Below are 18,570 nucleotides of genomic sequence, written 5' to 3' on the forward strand. Positions count from 1 at the left end.
ATAACTTGAGAGCGAAAAGAAGAAATAGTGTTAGTAAAAGTAAGAGATTCATGAAAGTTGAAAGGAGTCAGAAAGAGTTTTTCAATATTCAACCAAATAGGGGGATGAACATATTGATCTGGAGAAAGCCAACGAGAGGATTGTCTGAGAGAAAAGGCATAATGATAGGATTTAAAATCAGGGAATTTGAGACCACCTAAGTTTTTGTCAGCTTTAAGGGAGTTGAGAGCAATTCGAGGAGTCTTATTTTTCCAGAGGAATTTATTTAATAAAGAATCCATTTTTTTAAAGTAAAAACCAGGGATATGTACCGGGATCATAGACAAAAGATAGAGAACTAACGGAGAAAGCATCATCTTGATAGAGTCCATACGCCCCCACCATGAGAGGAAGAGTGGATGCCAACGATCAATAGATATAGATACATTTTTTGCAAGATTATCAAAATGTTCTTTCAAGGTTTCTGGGATAGTAGGAGAGAACCATAAACCTAAATATTTTATTTTAGAGGTTTTCCAGGAGAAGCCAGAGGAGACAAAATCCTGTTTTAAACAGAGAACATTTAATGGAAGAACCTCACATTTATCTGAATTAAGGCGGTATCCAGAAAGTTGAGAAAAAGTATCAACTTGGGAAAGAAAGGCTGGAAGAGAAGTAGCCGGATTTGAGCAATAAAGAAGAATATCGTCCGCATATACCGACAATTTAACATGAGTAGAGGTCAATTTAAAACCAGTGATTCTATCGTCTAACCTAATTTTCGTTAGAAAAGGTTCTAACGCGATTATGAAAAGAAGAGGGGATAGAGGGCATCCTTGACGAACACCTCTAAAAAGATGGAAGTAGTCAGAGGTTTTCCCATTAACAAAAATAGAGGCCTTAGGGCCAGAATATAATAAAGAAATAAGAGAAATCAAATTAAGAGGGAAACCAATCCATTGTAAAACGTGAAACATAAAATCCCAACCGATTCTTTCGAATGCCTTTTCCGCATCCAAAGCTATTGCGGCAATGGGATAGTCGAGAGAAGAGGCCTTACTTAAAATGTTAAAAAAGACTCTGAAATTATCTGAAGACAAACGACCTTTGACAAATCCTGATTGCTCTTGGTCAATAAGGTTCGGGAGAAGGGGATCAATACGAAGAGCAAGAATCTTAGCAAACACCTTATAATCTAAATTTACTAGGGAGATCGGACGATAATTTTTACAAAAAGCGGGATCCTTGTTCTCCTTGGGAATCAAACAAATCATAGCTTCTTGAAAAGACCCTGAAGAGGAACTATCCTTGACAAAAGACTGATAAAGCAATAAGAGGTGCGGAAGTAATAGGGACGAGAAGTGAGCATAAAATTCGATAGTAAATCCATCAGGACCAGGTGCTTTACCTCTTTTCAGTACAGACACAGCGTGCTTAATCTCAGCTAAAGTAATGTCTGTTTCTAACAAGGAAAAATCAGTATTTTGCGAAGGGGGGAATTTATTGATTGGAAGAAAGAGGACAGATTTTTGTAAAATGAAACAAATTCATTTAGAATGTCATTATCTCTAAACAACAAACCTCCTACATTGTTACGTATGGAGTCTATTTTAGTCCGTTCGCGACGGATTTTTAAATAATTTGCAAGCAATTTGCCCATCTTATTCTGACCTCCATAATAACGGGCACTACTTTTTAAGAGATAAGAGGATGCGGCTTCTGTAGAAGACTTATTAAAAGAGATTTTTGCTTCAATAAGATTCTTTAACGATGCTTCAGAATTAGAGCGATAATAACAATATTCAAGTTGCTTAATCGTGGCTAGTAACTGAATATTTTTAGCTTCAAAAACTTTTTTATTTCGTGAAACAAAATTTATGATAAATCCTCTCGCTGCAGCTTTAAAAGAATCCCAGATCATTACAGGAGAAGCATCCGGAGTGGAATTAAAAGAAAAGAATTCAGAAGCAAAGGAAGTGAATTGGCTTGTGAAATTAGGGTCTGATAATAACATGTTATTAAAACACCATCTACCAACATTAGGGGAAAAGGACAGCAAATCAAAATCTACAAAGACTGGAGCATGATCTGATATGAGGATAGAACCTATTTCAGCATGAGAAATATGTTGGGATAACGGTTTACTGAAAAAGAGATCATCTATCCTAGATTGTGAATGGTGAGGAGGAGAAAAGAAAGTGTACTCTTGTAAATCTGGGTTACAAAGTCTCCAACTGTCAATTAAAGCTTTACGACGTATGGCGGAAATGAATTGTGAGTGCATCTTGGTATTAGAAAATTTTACAGTAGAGCGTCTATCTAATATGGGGTCTACAACCTGATTACAGTCACCTCCAAAGATAACATAGTCATCATCTAACAGAAGAAGTTTGTCAGAAATCTGAGTCCAAAACGTATTATCCACATTAACAGGTGCATAAACATTAAATAATACTAAGGGTATTTGATCAATAAGTAATTTAACAATTACCCAGCGACCATCTGGGTCGTTTTCCTGAGATATAACTGAAAACTGATGTTTCTTATGACATAGAATCGATGCACCATTCTTCTTTCCTAGGGCCGGGGAAGGAAAAACATGACCCACCCAACATCTTTTTAGCTTTGCTGCTTCAGCATCTGATAAGTGAGTTTCTTGTATTAGAGCAATATCCGTATTCAATCTAGATAAATGGGTTAACACGCGTTGTCTTTTGATAGGGTTATTAACTCCTTTAACGTTCCAGGTTACAACTCTAAAGGCAAACCATTAAAAAGAACATGCACAAGTATAATGAAAACATTTGAAAAATATCTAGCAAAGAAAATATGAGCAATCAATATGCAAACAATATAAGAGTTCAGATTCTTATTACCTAATAGAAAAAAACAGGGAAAGAAGGATTGCGAACTATATTCAGGATAAGGGAGAGGAACAGGATATGTATAAAAGGAGAGATGACAAAAGTAAAAATAGTTTAGAGTAGAAACTAAGATACCGTAAAAGAAAAAGGGGAGAAAGAAGGAAAAGGAGAAGAGAGAAAATGTCTGAGGGAGAAGAAAACAGCGAACAAAGAAGTGATTAAATATTAACAATTGACAGAGAAAAAAGACAACAAAAAGACATACCACAAGAAAACAATGAGACTGGGGATGGTGGAACCACATGAGGAAATCAGCACACCAAACCGAAGACTCCACAGGAATGCGCAGGGGGAGAACGACCTCCAAGTGAGTATGAAGAACACACAAGTCAAGGGTCACAAAACCGCACCTAAAAGAATACAAAAAGAGATAATATTAAGAACTAAAATCACAACAGAAGACAAGCAAATATAAAGCACAAAATATATATTACAAAAGACCAAGTACGGAATACAAAATACTAAATACAAAATACAAAAGGGAGAATAAAACAGAAACGACATCAGCACGGAATATCATTCCAATATATAAAAAGCACTTTATGCTCAGTAATTAAACTCGAGGGATATCCATCAGTTCATTTGTACAAGAGTCCAAGAATTGTTGAAGCACAGCCGGGTCCTCATAATTCGTCGTCTTATTGTTATAAGTCACTTTAAACAAACATGGATGAAACAGACCATAACGAGCATTCAAAGAACGAAGAGCAGGTCTCATCTCCAAAAACTTCTTGCGGCGGTCTGCAGTAATTTTGGCGTAGTCCTGAGCAAAGAAAAGGTTAGAGCCATGCCAAGTAATTTTCCCTTTCTGCTTAGCAGCCTGAAGAAATTTGAGTAAATCTGTATATTCTAAAAAATACAGAATAACGCCCCTGGGTTTTGATACAGAGGAAGAAGAAGCACTAGATGAACGAGAAATTGGACCCAGGCGATGCGCTCATTGGATGTTCAAAGCTGGAGAGCTTGGGAGACCAAGCAGCGTAGGTAAAAACGTTTGGAAAAAGGATACGGAGTTTGATCCTTCAAGACCTTCTGCAAGACCGTAAATGCATAAATTATTACGCCTGCTTCGATTTTCTAAATTTTCCACTTGTAGCTTGAGGTTCTGAATTTCTCTGTGCATACTAGGAACTTGGTCAGTGAAAACTTGAACTGACGCAATTGTCTTTTCAAGACGCTCAACCTTTTGTTCAGTATGCGACCAGTTGTCTTCAAGACATTGAAGTCGGGCATTTGTTTCTGCCATGTAAGGTTTGAGTGAATGGATTTCCTCTAATAAAAGCTCCATAGAGATGGAGGATGTTGTATTTGTAGGAGAGGGAGGATTCGCTTTCACTCGTTTCCCAGATGTAGAAGCAGAAGAAGAGGGTAATTTAGCTGAAATTTTTTAGCCTGGACGCAAAATATGAGGAGAGGAGCCTTTTGCGGCAATAGAGTCATTGGGTGAATCTTCCAAATTCTTCTGCAAGACACTAAAGGGGTTAGCATCTTCCAAAGGCACGTTGGCAGCATTAACCTGCTGAGAGGAACTCCGGTTACCGCGCGGCATTGCCATTGAGAAAATGAGATTTAAATATGAAAATGAAATAACAATTCAAGAAGTAAGTCGGATACTTGACATACGTGAATTGCAAATACTGCAGTAAAAATTCCCAAGAGCTACTGTTCCAAAACAACAGTCCACGAAAAAGAATGCCACAAAGGGTGAGCGACGTGGCAAAACTGGATGTAATAGTACCTTATCCGTCGTTTCCACAAAACAGGGCTAAAAATACTTGAACAGGGAGGAAACCACAGTAGAAACAACTTTTCCCCTCAAATACATAAGCAAAATAAGCGACTTGCAGAAATTTGAAGACCAAGGAAATCTACTTTGTAGCGTAGAAAAATAATGAGGAGAAGGCTAGTGAGGAGATTCCCCCATCAAAAATGGGAGTTAGATGAACTTACAGCTGAAAATAGAGCAAAGTCAGTCAGAAAAGAGGTTTCCATTACTTAAAAATCAACAATGAAGGCAAATATTCCAACATAAAGGCGCTTGACAAATCAATGTCGTTGTGAAGCTGAGTGGAAAATATGCAGCGTTCACTGAGAGGAGAGTATGCAGCGTTCACTGGGGGAGGCAGAGAGCACAAAATGGTGGCCGCACCTCAAGCGCGAACCACCGAAAGTGCAACGGCAAAAAAAGGACTATTTTGCTCACCCCAGGGAAGCATGAAGACAGCAGATGAAGCAGCAGGCATTCCGCCGATGATTTATGCGGTTTTGAGGCACCGCTAGTCGCTAGGAGCACTTGGAGAACTCCTGTCGCGGCTACGTTCCCACGGAGCTCTCTGGAGCAGCGGCCATTTCCCTCGGCACCAAAACCACGCCCCCCAATGACACATCTTTAAATGTCTTCACTAAGTTGTTATTTCAATATGTAGATACAATGGAAATAAGTGATTGTTACGTTAGTATGAAATTACCAGCTTCACTATCAGAAGGAGATACATATCACCACTTACCTTTAACATATGGTATTTCATGTAGTATACTAACAAGTTTGTTTTATACGACCGGGAGACTTCAGTATCATTATTCAAACTTAGATGTAGTATTTTCGGAACTTCCTATTCGAAAGAATATGAATCCAGTACTTGGTAGTCAATATGCACAGTTCATGGGTGAAGTTTTCCTAACAATGAAGTCAACAGATTGAGTAAAGGCACACAAGAATAATCTAATATGTACATTACGTGAAGAAGAGAAAGTGTTTTTGAATTTAGTTGAGGAGAGGAGACATGATTTCCAAAAGAAGGCTGCTGAACAGAAAACCCATGTACCTCCATGGGCTGGGAAAGTGGGAATTTATGCAACTGGCAAGGCTCATGCTGCGATGCCCCTGGACTTTGAGAAGAAAGGGAAAACCTGCCTCCATAGAATAAAGACAGATTATAACAATGTATATATTGGTTCCAGTGAATGTGAACAAACTTCCTAATTTTGGGAGGTTAGGGACTTAAAGGGGGAACTGATCCAGTATTTCCTGGGGTTTACTACATGTGTGGAAATAATGCTTACTATAAGTTACCTGCACGGTGGTACAGAAGCTGCTACTTTGGGATAGTATTTCTGACAATATACCATGTAAAAAGAATCACTGGAAGCAATGAAAACACGAATGAACTAACACGAAGAAAGAGAGCTAGTTTTTCAGAAATAATAGGTGACATATTTGGTGCATTGATACCTTCAGTGGGAGTCATTCTAAATTCACACAGAATTTGTCAATTGTCAACAGTAGTTGATCGTCTCTCGACTGATACTGCTGGGGGTTTCTTGATGATTAATACGGAAATGGTTGCATTTAGGTCTATGGTTTTACAAAATCAACTTGCTCTTGATATCTTATAGGCAAAAGAAGGTGGAGTCTGTCAAATGCTGAAAGTACAACATTGTTGCACTTACATACCTGATAAGAATAGGGACATCAGGGGGTATATTAAGAATATTACAAAACTTCATGAAAATTTGAAACCACTGGAGGTTGACAGTGTATGGGAAAGACTGACAGAGTATTTCTTCAATAGGGACTTGGTTTATTGATTTAGGGCAAAGTATTTTAGGTCAAATGATTCCTTCCATTAGTTGGTATAACAATAATAGTTTTAACAATAATGATATGGTGTACGTGTTGCAGAAACAAAGGAAAAGGAAGATATGAAGTGAATGGAAAAGGAAAGAAAAGGAAGTACGAAGAGATTCAGCTGGAAGAAATGAAAGGAAAATTATATAAAAATATAAAAGATTTGGAAAACAAAGATGAGATTAAGAACAAAAAGGGAGGAAAAGAAACTCTGAGATACTAAAGTTGGCATCTGATTGGGATGGGCAATTTTGTGATGGCTCAATATGCCATCAGAGAGGGGATTGATGGAGCAAGGACTCGTAGAAAAGAGACTTGCTCAGAAGCAATCCGCTCGTTTAACTCACTAACCTGTTATTAATTACGCATTGTGTGAAACTAACATGCACCACATAAACACATGAATTAGTGAAGCTTGCATATGTGTTTGCTAACGCTAACCAACTCGAACGAATTACTAAAACCGCTTTAAGAGGGAAATCTTTCCTGCGCATGCGTCAACCGCATCTACGCAATATGACTTACTAAAGCTTGGAGAGAAATTCTTGCGCATGAGCAGAAGGCACTAAAATTGAGTCTTGAAAACTCGCATGCGTGGCACCTGCTTAGCTGAAACGAAATCGAGCTATTTAACTAATACTAATGCGGGGAAAGTATTAATAAGTAAAGGGGATTAGAGTAGAGACAGGTGGTATACAGTGAAACCATTTATTTGTGAAAATAACATTTGTCTTTTCTGACTTGATCACTATTGTGCATTTGGGCCTCTCGTGTATGTCTGAAGCAAGCTAAACCATGTGACCATCGCGTATGACAACTGAAAGTCAGCCTGGAAGAATGACGTGCAGGTCGGGATGAGGACAAGGTCACAGTGTGCCTGAGCCTGAGAACCAACAGTGTAAGATCTAAATGAAAGAGGCTACATGTTTAAATGAAATCATTTGTTGCAGATGAAATGTGAATGCGGGTGGGAAAATAAAATATGTATACAAATTAAGGGGATGGATTTGTTAACAATGAGCTAACTGAAAAAGGGACATGTAAGCATGGTGTGATGATCTTCCCCCCCTTGCCTGACCATTTATATCTCGTATTTTTGCAAAATTGAAACTTTAATGGGTGGTAAATGAGGAGCGAAAGGTATAACTCAGGTAGCTTTAGTTAGTTAGAAGAGGAGGCGAGAGATGTCGATGCTGTTAGCCGTGGGTGTTGTCGGAGTAACGAGAGATGCTGATGAAGAAACCGAATGCAGAGCACTCTATTCTAATCTATTGGGTTAGAAAGAGGATTGCAGAAGAATCTCGAGGCGGGAGAGAGTGTCAGAGAGGGGTGCGACGCCCCCGTCAGGGTTTGAGAGGTCATCTATCCTGTCCTGAGGTCTTTGTCTCCTGAACTATCCCGGGGGACCCATACCAGCCCTTTGGCCAGGGGGTTGGTCTTCACTCCATCCTAGGTAAATATTAATTTCATGTATTTGTAGATGTCCTTTTCTCTCTGTCATCTCCTTTCTGAGCATAAGTCATTGCAGAGATTTGAAGTATGTGTTTTGATGATTGATTAATTGAATTTTCCTATGAGTGGTGGTGGCTGTACTGTATTTTGAAGTGGTTAACATGCAATTCATTTAGATAAAGACTTAAAACTTACCCGAGTCTGTGGTTATTTTACTTTAAAGTATAGAAAAGTTAGAATTAAGTTAATTTTCACCATCAACTAGTTCAACTAATGGTCCATCGCTCAGAGGAAAGAACTTTTTGATCAGTGAAAGGTCGGTTAAGAATAAGAAATAATCAATCTTGAAGTGTGGGAAATCATAAACTTTGACTCCAGCGGTTTACTCAATTGTAGGTGTGTTGATGGACCCAGGTGAGTATATGGTATTGGAGTATCTGTTGTTGGTACACCACTGGATCAGTACGACAAAGGTTATGTCAGCAGGATCCGCTTCAGAGGAAGTAGTGCGCCAACTTAGGTTTAGAGTTCTCGCCTATGTACTCCCTGGAATCACCAGGTCTTGTGCTGTGCAGTATAAATAGGAACCCAGAGACAGGTGAATCTAGGGATCTGCTTCTTTCATTTGTTAAAGTTGTGCCTATTCTTGAGTGCCCGCACTTGCTCTCCTCCGAGCATGTTCCCCAAAGTGCATCACAGCTCAGTAACATTTAAAGGTTTTTTTTAGAGTGCTGATCAAGATACATTTTGGGGTCCCTTGTTTGGAAAAACTATGAATTTGTAGCTGCCTTTTGGCTTATTCAAGCCTTTGTAATGCCAAATAATACAGAATTATTTGTTAAACCTTCAGAAACAGGGTAACGTAAAAAAGTCTAAAACTGCTTGATGTTTGTCAGCCAAATAGTACCAAAGGAAAGCTTGAAAAAGTATTGATAAAGCGATTTCCTGTTGAGTTTGGATCTAGATGTTTTTTATTTGCAACAGCAACATTTTATATGGAATTCCGTGTCTAACCACTTTGTTACCCCCTCTATAGGCAAACATGCTAAGGGCGACTTGTTCAACTTTTAGTGGCCTAGTGCACAATATTAAAATAAGACATATGCTATTAGCGCTTGAAATTGGAGCTTCAGTATCCGAATATATGTATAATCGTAAATATATCCTTCTGTATTTCTGGTGTTCTTATTGCAACAGTGAAAATCAAAGCAGTGCTCTGAGGATTTTCAGCATTTCACCAGTTAACTTCTAAAACGTTTCGCATAATTTCAAGGGGCGGCTACTCCACTAGAGCAGAGGAGCATCGCCCCACTGCTTTCTCACAGTGCGAGAAATCCAAAACATAAAATGGTAATAACTTAAGTTTCTTTCCGCATTGCTACGGAGCTGCCCTACTCTCCAAGCAGGGCAGGAGTGGTTTGCCGACTCCTGAGTGCGCAAAGACTGTTTGGTCGTTCCTCTCGGGCCACCCAAACCAGTCATGCGCACACTGCCCTTCTCCATTCAGGCTGCATTGCAGCCTGCATGGAGAACATGCCATCCCCTACAGTCCCTGACTGGGTGCCGTCTCGACCAATCACAACGCTCCACTGGAGTGTTGTGATTGGCTTAGGGGAGGGAGCCTGGCTGCTTGCTTCCTGTTCCTGTTGGAGGTAAGAGAGCTGGAGCAGTGAAGACACAGGACCGGGGCCAGCAGAAAGGTAGGTTACATTTTTTTAAAATTATTATTGACCCCCCCTCCCACCACATGACCCCTCCCTGCACGACCTCGCACCTGCCCTCCTCACCTGCGAGCCATGCCGGCCGCTACTGCTAATTTCTTTTCCCCTGTCCTGCCCCTATTCTCTGATTTATATTTGCGCACTTCCCTGTTTAGGTAGCTACCTGTGAACCTTGTGGGTAAGAGAAATAGGAAGGGGTAGAATAGAGTTGCCAGACAGATATGAAGAGGACTGTATAGCAAGCGAGGAAAGTAGATGGAAAGGGAGGTAAAGATAAAGATGATGTAGAAAGATATGTGAGGTAGGAAAAAGAAGAGAAGTAAATATGGGTTGAGATAGAGATTATGTAGAAGGATATGTGAGATAGGGGGATAAGTAAAGTAAAGAGAGCAATGTGAGGCAATCAGAAGGAAAGATAAAGAGATGTAGAAATAGGAATATGTAGGCAGAGAAAAGGAGGTTTAGAAATAGGTATGCTTTTACAGTGCAGGAGAGAGTGGTGCATATGGGAATGGACATGTAGAGAGAGGCAGATTAATGCCGTACTGAAAGGGGTGGGGTGGAGAGTAAAGTAAGGTAGGTAAAGGCTGCTGAAGGTAGAGATAGACAGAGAGACTTGAGGAAAAACAAAGATGCAAGATAGACAGCAACAAAATGAGAAGACATATAGAAAAACAAGGCAAGTAAAGACAGTAGTGGGGAAGAGAGAACGGTTAGAGATAGGTTAAACGTAGAAAGGGAAATGTGATGTAGCATGAAAAGAGAACACTGTCACACATGAAATTGGGAAAGAGAGGTGAGGTTTACACAAAGATTTGTGAGAAAAGAAGGTGAAGCAGCAAGATCAATGAAGAGACTGGTTGAGAGAGATAGTTACGGTGGCGGGTGAGTTGAAATGGGTAAGGATAGAGATATAGAAATAGAGAATGGGAGAAAGGAGTAAAATACTTAGAGAGATGAAGGAATGGGAACAGAGGTAGAACGAGAGAAAGGGAGGTAGAAAGGTGAAGAAATTAACTAATTGTGAATAAAATTGAGGGTTAGGTAAGGAGAGGAAGAGTGGGGGGATAGGGATAGGTGAGGTAGAGCGGGAGATAAGAGGTAGACAGAGAAAGGAAATTGACAAGAGGAAGAGTGGTGAGGTAGAGAAAGGGCTGAGAAAATAGGTAGAGAGATGTAAGGTAGTAAAGACATGGAAAAAGAGAGATGGAAATGTGAGATAAAGCCAGAGATGAGGTTGCGTGAGGAGTGAAGCTGTTGCATTAGAGATACAGGAAGGTCAAATCGAAAAGTATAAGTGAAGTACAGCGAGTGGAATGAGGTAAAGAGAAGGGATCAAGAGTGATAGTTTTAACTGTCGGCACAGAGCATGACAGACAGACGAGCGTGCCCTAAAAAGATGTTATGTTTTGAAGCAAAGCCCAGTCTGGCTATCTTAGTATTAGACTTTGCATCCAAAAATATGGATGCCTGTGCTAATCTGCTTACACTACAACCAGGTTACTCCCCTTGATGCACAGTGGTGGAAAGTAGCACCCTGCACTATTTGTGCTGTGAATAGGGCCTTTCCAGCAGAAACTACGTTTGCGTTGGAAAGGAAATACCCTTGCAAGAATTTGTCCTGCTTTGTTTATGCCACTTTATGTAACTTTTCCCTGGCACACACCCTAATGTTTCTGCTAAGCATACTCGACTCTCAAAATAGGAAACAAAGCTGTTTTTATGAGCAACCTTATTATGGCAGGTAGTACGACTGTCCCACTCACTGTACAAGGGGGGCTATGGGGTCCCTGGAAAAGTGCCCACTTTACCCATGCCTTACTACGTGTCTGTAACACTGCGCTGTGAGAGGGGCGCTGGACTCAGGGATGGTAAACATGTTATGTCACCGGCAAACCCCTAGGAGTCTAAATAAAAGTGAAAGTAGATGAACCGGAATACTATATAAATGACGACACCTCCTTTAGTCATCATTGCGTGCAGCAGCGAGCAGCAGCACAGATCCAAGATGTGCCGCGGAGGCTGCCAGGTCTTGCTTTACAGTCCGACTGGCAATCGCAACATCATTGACGTTGCCAAGAGCACGGAGGCTTTCAAAAAAACAACGGTCAGGAAATTCAAAGAGCTGGTGGTTAAAAGAATGCAGGAACCTACCTTAATAATAACAGGTAAGTTGGAGAGTAACTCTCACCTGCTGCAAACTGCAAGAGCTACAGATTTATCAAGACTTTGTGTCACCACGAAGTCACCAATGTAGCGCCCGGTGGCACACAGGATTGATAAATTATTTATTTTTCATTAAAAAAAAACAATTGTGCTGGAAAGTTGATTTAAAGTAGTGCAAATAGTGGTTTGCGCTGCTTTGCACTTTGTTGTGTCATTATAAGGGTGGTGTTTGGGTAATCCAAGGCTACCACCGGTGGTCAGACCATGCCTTAAATCAAACAATGAGACTTCCTACAAGCAAGCATTAGGTATGAGAAATGTATTTATTTCGCCATACATTTCACTCATTGCGTGTGTGCTGCACCGTGCAGCACACACTGAATGTGTAAAATGTAAATAAAAGAGTATAGCACAGGATTTAGTACTGCAGGGGTTCCCTTCAAGTACAAAATGTATGTTAGACATCACGCACGTGTCTTCGCGCTATGGCGCCTGGCGCTATTAGGGCACTACTGGAAAGGGAACATTGGAAGACAATGTGAGGCTGTGTGTACGTCATCGTAGGGGAAGAGAGCAGCGGCAGGCCATTTTTATTGTTATTAAATACGGCTCTGCGTTGCTTTTTTCTCTTAGCAAAATTCAAAATCTTTGGTCGCCTCACCTCTTCACACTATAATTCGATATTGGCAGATTATATCTACGCCGTTAGTTTAAATTGCACCTCTCTTGCACACACCAGTGTAACGTTTTCTTTTTGTGTTTAGACGCATGTATGTGTTTTGTATGTGTTATGCAATTCATGTACTCTGAGGTCCTTATGTATTGCAACTGGTTCTATTGTAAAGAGCTCTGACACCTTTGGGTCAAGTATGTGCTATTACATAATCGCATACATAAATACATTTAATGACTAAACCTGCACTTGCTTTTTTCTGCATTAATCACATAGAACAGGGTTTTGCCATAAAGTGTATTCACGGGGGATGTTTTACTGGGACATACAGAAGGGGTGACGTAGGTCAATTATTGCTTACCTGACTGGTTAGTACCTTGGAGGCAGGAAGGGTGTGACTGTTGAAAATTATGTCTCGTTTCTGGTACCTGTGATTTGAATAGAACCAGTAAAAGTGTTTTCTGTAACTTTGTTTCAACTATATATCTTAAAGCCCTATTAATGGCAGTATCAAATTGAATGAAACAAGTAAATGTGTGCAAATTGACAGTTTTTCAATTTTTAACTCCACGACTCTAAGGGGGTTATTTAACATTCTGTGTAGAGGTGTACCCTGTCCGTCAAACTGATGGTCAACCCTCTCCATTTAGAATCGGGGAAACTCTCTGTTGCCTCTGCTGAGGAAACCTTAGACCAACAGCCACAAGGTCAACCGATGTCCTTCAAAGTACTTCCGACTGTCCTCCCTAGTTAGGGCCGATGTACATATTTCCTGTTTGGGGCCACCAGGAAAAGCCTGGCAGACCTGACAAAAACAAACTCAGGCTTTAGAAGCTTGTATTTAAAAACCAAACGGTTGGGGCAGCACAGAAAACATGGTGGCCACTCATTAAACTCGCAGTGCCTTCAGAGGAGCTTTTGACGCAGTGGCTCCTTTAAGGCATAGAGATCCCTGCCACGGAGGCAGAAATGTCTAAGGGCCTTATGTAGGTGGCCTGGCATTTACCACTTCATAAATACCGAATCATACCTATTCGGTATTTATGAAGTGGTAAATGCTATGTAGGTATTCCTGCGGTAAAAATTACCGATTCGTAGAAATTTGGTAATTACCGAATCGGTATTTACCGATTCGGTAATGAGGCATACCTTCCCATTGATTGAATCAATGGGAAGGTATGCCTCATTACCGAATCGGTAAATACCGATTCGGTAATGGGGGGAACACAATCAAGGGTGGCAGGGTGTCACATTGACACCCTGTTGCACCCCTGATTCCTGCATGTGTGCACATGTGGCACACATACATGCCCTAAGGGCATGTATGTCTGCCACATTGCACACTTCTAAGCGCTTGAAAATGCATTTACAGAGCCATTCTTCATTTACCACCAACTATTAGTTGGTGGTAAATACCGACTCCACACGACACCCACACACTCCCCCTACATATCATTACAGGATTCGGTATTTGCCGAATCGGTAAAATTACCGATTCGGTAATTTTACCGATTCGGTAAATAACCGAATCCTGTAATGTGCCCCCTACATTGCAAAAGCCTAAATACCGGTCGGTAACGGTATAATTACCGAAAAGCGGCCGTTACCGACCGGTATTGGGCTACCTACATGAGGCCCTAAATGTGGCAGACAGTCATGCACTAAGGTGTTGGAGGCTATAACCTCTGCCACCCTGGCTGATTGCCATTCTTGAAACAACCCTCTTAGTTTCATTTCTGAAAGAATTGACTGAACAACTTTTTTTTAGTTTTTTAGTTTTTAGTTCTGTAACACTTAAGTATTGTTTCTGGCAGCAACATTGAATAGGACAAGTGAAGGTGTGCACAGTGACAGAATTACTTTGAACTCAAATCTTGTTTCTGGCACCGATGAATTGAAGATGAGTTAAAGTATGCACGGTGACCATTTTTGTATTCTATAATTCGGTCTCATTAGTGACATGTGAAGTGGTTGGGATAAGGACAGGTGTACACAGTGGCTGCTTTTTAGGTCTCGCTGGCGTCGCAGCGCGAAGCGCTGCCGCCAACGAGACTATTGTTGCCGTGTTTACTCCCAAGGGAGACAGACCTGGGCACGAGCCGATTCTGGTCTGGGCACGAGCCGATTCTGGTCTGTGAACGCGCTTCACAGTGGAACAGCTTGTGCGCGTTAATTTCAGTTGAGTGCTCGTCTCCGAAAGACGTGCTGCGCCGATTCTGGTCTGGGCACAAGCCGATTCTGGTCTGTGAACGCGCTTCACAGTGGAACAGCTTGTGCGCGTTAATTCCAGTTGAGTGCTCGTCTCCGGAAGACGTGCTGCGCATTAATTATAGTTGAGTGCTCCAGCAGCCTGGGGCGCCTGTCGACATGCTGTGCTAATGATTACTGTGGGGTCTCATGCTGTGATAATTCTCACTTTCTGTGTTGTGATCGGGAGCAGGCGTATTACTGGCGCTACCGCCACGCCTTCATTAGTCATAAAAGCTGCATGGCAAGCGATAATTAGGGCGGCATGTTTTAGGACATTTTTAGCAATTACTTTGTTTACTTAGTGCTATTAGTGATAAACTTTCGTGCATCCAATGCTCTATTTAAACGTGCAGCACTGAACATTTTCAAAGAAGGCGAAACAGCGACATTCATTGGAGACACGACCTATTTGAAGACGCTTGTTTTACTGGGGTAAGTTCTGTGAACTGTTTAGTTTGTTTACTTTATTATAGTATAACTGGCAGGGTTGGCTAAATTATGCGAGAAAAGGAAAAAAATGCAGGAGATGATGGTATGAGGCAAGTGTGGCAAATGTATAATTATGCGTACACCATATAAAAGCAAGTTGCAAAATGTCCGGTGTTGGGCGGATGGGTTCACTGTGCTGTTGCGTCGCCTGTAGGTGTGGTTATGAGTGCATGTGACTAGCTGGCGACATGTCCTTGTACTGTTACTTGCCTTTGCACTTTTTTTTTTTTGCATATATGTATAGCACGAACTCGACCCAAAGTTTATTGGAGCGCTTTACACGAGCACCGTATTTACATTACACATTCAGGCACGGGGAGATTAAGTGATTTGCCCAGAATCACAGGATGTTGATGCGACCTCGGGGCTCAAACTCTGGTTTCCAGCACAAAAGTCGGCAGTTTAGCCGACGGACCACATCCTCGCCCTTGCCCTGCTGATTTTCAGGGACGGCTGCTCTGTCTTCACAATGTTCGGGTGAACTATGATTCCGCTGCCTGACCTGGAACAGATCTGTTAGGTGTTTGTATTTATTTTTTAGTTTTTTTTATTTAGCGCAAACTCAATCCGTAGGTATTGGAGCACTTTACATGTATACCACATCCATTATAGAAGGACACATTCATGTTTGGTAGGTACGTGGATATTAAGTTATTCATAACCGGCGGAGCCAAGGCTGGTCTCTCTACCTCTGTGACTCCGGTTGCTGCTCGCGCCTCGTGTGTAGCTGGTTTTCCTAGTTATCTGGCGAATACAAAAGCGGGCTTTGCTGTGTTTCTGTTTAAAGGCTACACATAAGGGGCTCAACTGATCGAATTGTAACCAGCTGTCCAACACAATACCGGCAGAAGGGCTCAGTGAGACGTACACTTGTAAGGGGCAGAGGTTACACTCCCGGCAAGTCTGCCTCAGCCTTCATTCTTCCGAGGTGGATCAATTGAATACCATTGATTGGGTAGTAGTTATATCTGTTAACCGAGCGTAGAAATGGAGCAAATTTAATACGGAGGGCTATTTGAAAAGTATAATTTTTTTCCAATGTGCCAGATGAATTTGTCTTTATGTTCTTGGGACTTATAAGAATGTTGTAGTGTGTACATCAGGCGGGTCATGTGTCTTTGGAAAACTAGCCCCTTTTTGTGATATTGTAGTTGCATGATAGTTTCACATTATAATAGTGGGGGCTCGGATGTCAAACCTCCTTTCCGGGTGTTGGTCCTTGCCAGCAGTCATCACCTACTGCCAAAGACCTGCTTTTTAAAATGTATATCACCTGTCCACCTCCTTCCCCTTCTGGTACCCCCCTCACTAGTGCCCTCTCTCCCTTTCGTTTTCACCCTTCCAGCCTCTCTTCCCCCGTTCTCTCTCGGTCCGCCATTTCTCTCCATGCCCCCATTTCTCTCTCCCATGCCCCCTTTCTCTCTCTCCCTGTACCCCCCTTACTCTCCATCCCATTTTCCCGTGACCCATAGCTTTGGCTGCAGGTGAGTTGGCACAACTCCTGTGAGAGAAGTGTCTCTAGATTAGGTGGCATGAGCCCCTGCTGGGACCATGGTCAGGCGTTTGTCTGTTACACAGAAAACCACATCTCTGTTAACCTGCAGTTTGAGAGTATTTTTGGTTATTGTGTTTATTTACTGTACCAAATGAATCATGGTGGAACCGGGAATCTTATGCCAGAGCATCCCAGGAATCCAAAAAGTAAAACTGAAAAAACACATTTTGGAGAAAAATCATGTGATGTTGCAGAAGTCGCTTCATCTCTTAGTGGTGTTTAATGTAGGTTCATTTACAAACCCCAGCCATCATATAAGGTCTCTGGAATGCCTTAGACCTGGCAGAGTCTCTTGATGCCCATGAGCAACAATAAAGAGCATGTTCGCCGCTGAAGAGAGTGACCACTTCACCATTCATCCCTTTGTGCCTGCAAACAGAGCTGAATACTTCACCTTTTACCACTTTGCTTCTGCAAACAGAGCTGACCACTTCACCAGCTGAACAACATTTGCACAAGCGTCGCTGACACCCCGTACTCCCGATTTTTGTATTGCATATGATGCCCCAATCACTTCAAGTACATTTGTTGTGATCGGTAGTCCCTGTCCCCTGCTATACATTCCATCGTAAATATTTAAATCCTGTTTTTTGTATTTTTATTCATCCATTCACATTCCTTTACGTTAAAATAGCCATAGCTTTACTGTACAGTTGCTAGAATAGCTTATAATATGGTATAGTGTGTAATTTTTAAATAATCACTCCACTGCAAACAAAAACATTGATAAAAAACACTGCCATTTACAATGCCAGTAGCTCCAACTGCAACAAATGCGAGACCTATTGCATTGCAAATGCTTGTTAACTCAGTAACTTTAAGGCACTGACTTCAAGTTTTTCAGAGTTATGTGTCTCCTGGTTGTGCAGGGGTCAGAATTCAGATTTGGGTGGTATTTTTCACACCCGGAAATTACTAGATGCAATACGGTATTAATGAAGCACCAACATCTGCATCTGCATGTAATACCACAATAACTCAGAATAGGTACGACTTATCTCACCTGATACATCTAGAACCCCAGTGTATCATATTTTTTCGGGTGCAATAAATAGCACTTTTAACTGACTAACTCAGAAACTGTCCCACAATTTTGTCAGTCATTCAATTGAGGGACAAATAAAAGCGTGCATGGTGACAATTTTTAACTTCATAAGTCGAAGTCAAATTCCGATACCATTGAATGGAATGAGGAAAGGCGTGCACAGTGACTGTTTTTTTAACACCATAATTCTAAATCTGGCATCGCTGATTTGCATGGAACAACTAAAAGAATGTGCTGACATTTTCTTTAACTTCCTACCTCTTAAACTCATTTCTGGCAACATTGAATTGACTCGGACAAGGTAAAATACGCACAGTGCCTATGTTTTAGTCATTGAACTCTAGGTCTTGTTTGTCGCACTACTACACTTAATTTGCTGTAGAACATTAAAGTTTGCACAGTAGTGTTTCTTTCTTGCGATCTTGTCTAAGGGTCTGTGTTAATATTGATTTGAAACCTTGGTGGGTTTTAGTGGCTTGAGGGAAAATTGAGCATATAGTTTTTTTGAATTGAAGACTTGTTTGTGTATTTGCTGACATTAAAGGGATCCTTGGTTGATCCAGCGTTCTTCCTAGCCCACCTATTATCGACTCCAGGGCTTGCTCCCTTCCTTTCCCTTTCTCCTTGTCAATTATAGGTTGTGTGTAGAGTGCCAAGTGGCTCAAGTTAAGCTCTTTTCTCACACCCC

General features: G+C 41.2%; 1 long non-coding RNA gene across 1 annotated transcript in view; it reads left to right on the forward strand.

Annotated features, from left to right (window-relative positions):
• The first annotated feature begins 11,671 nt into the window (after positions 1-11,671).
• The window catches only part of LOC146785440 (uncharacterized), a 29,787-nt gene continuing 22,888 nt past the window's right edge, over positions 11,672-18,570 (forward strand). Inside the window, exons 1-2 of the long non-coding RNA XR_014970652.1 lie at positions 11,672-11,872; positions 15,147-15,225. This is a non-coding gene — a long non-coding RNA (uncharacterized LOC146785440). The remainder of the gene's footprint in view (positions 11,873-15,146; positions 15,226-18,570) is intronic.

Source organism: Triturus cristatus, chromosome 11, assembly GCF_964204655.1.
Source record: "Triturus cristatus chromosome 11, aTriCri1.1, whole genome shotgun sequence".
Taxonomy (NCBI): Eukaryota; Metazoa; Chordata; class Amphibia; order Caudata; family Salamandridae; genus Triturus; species Triturus cristatus.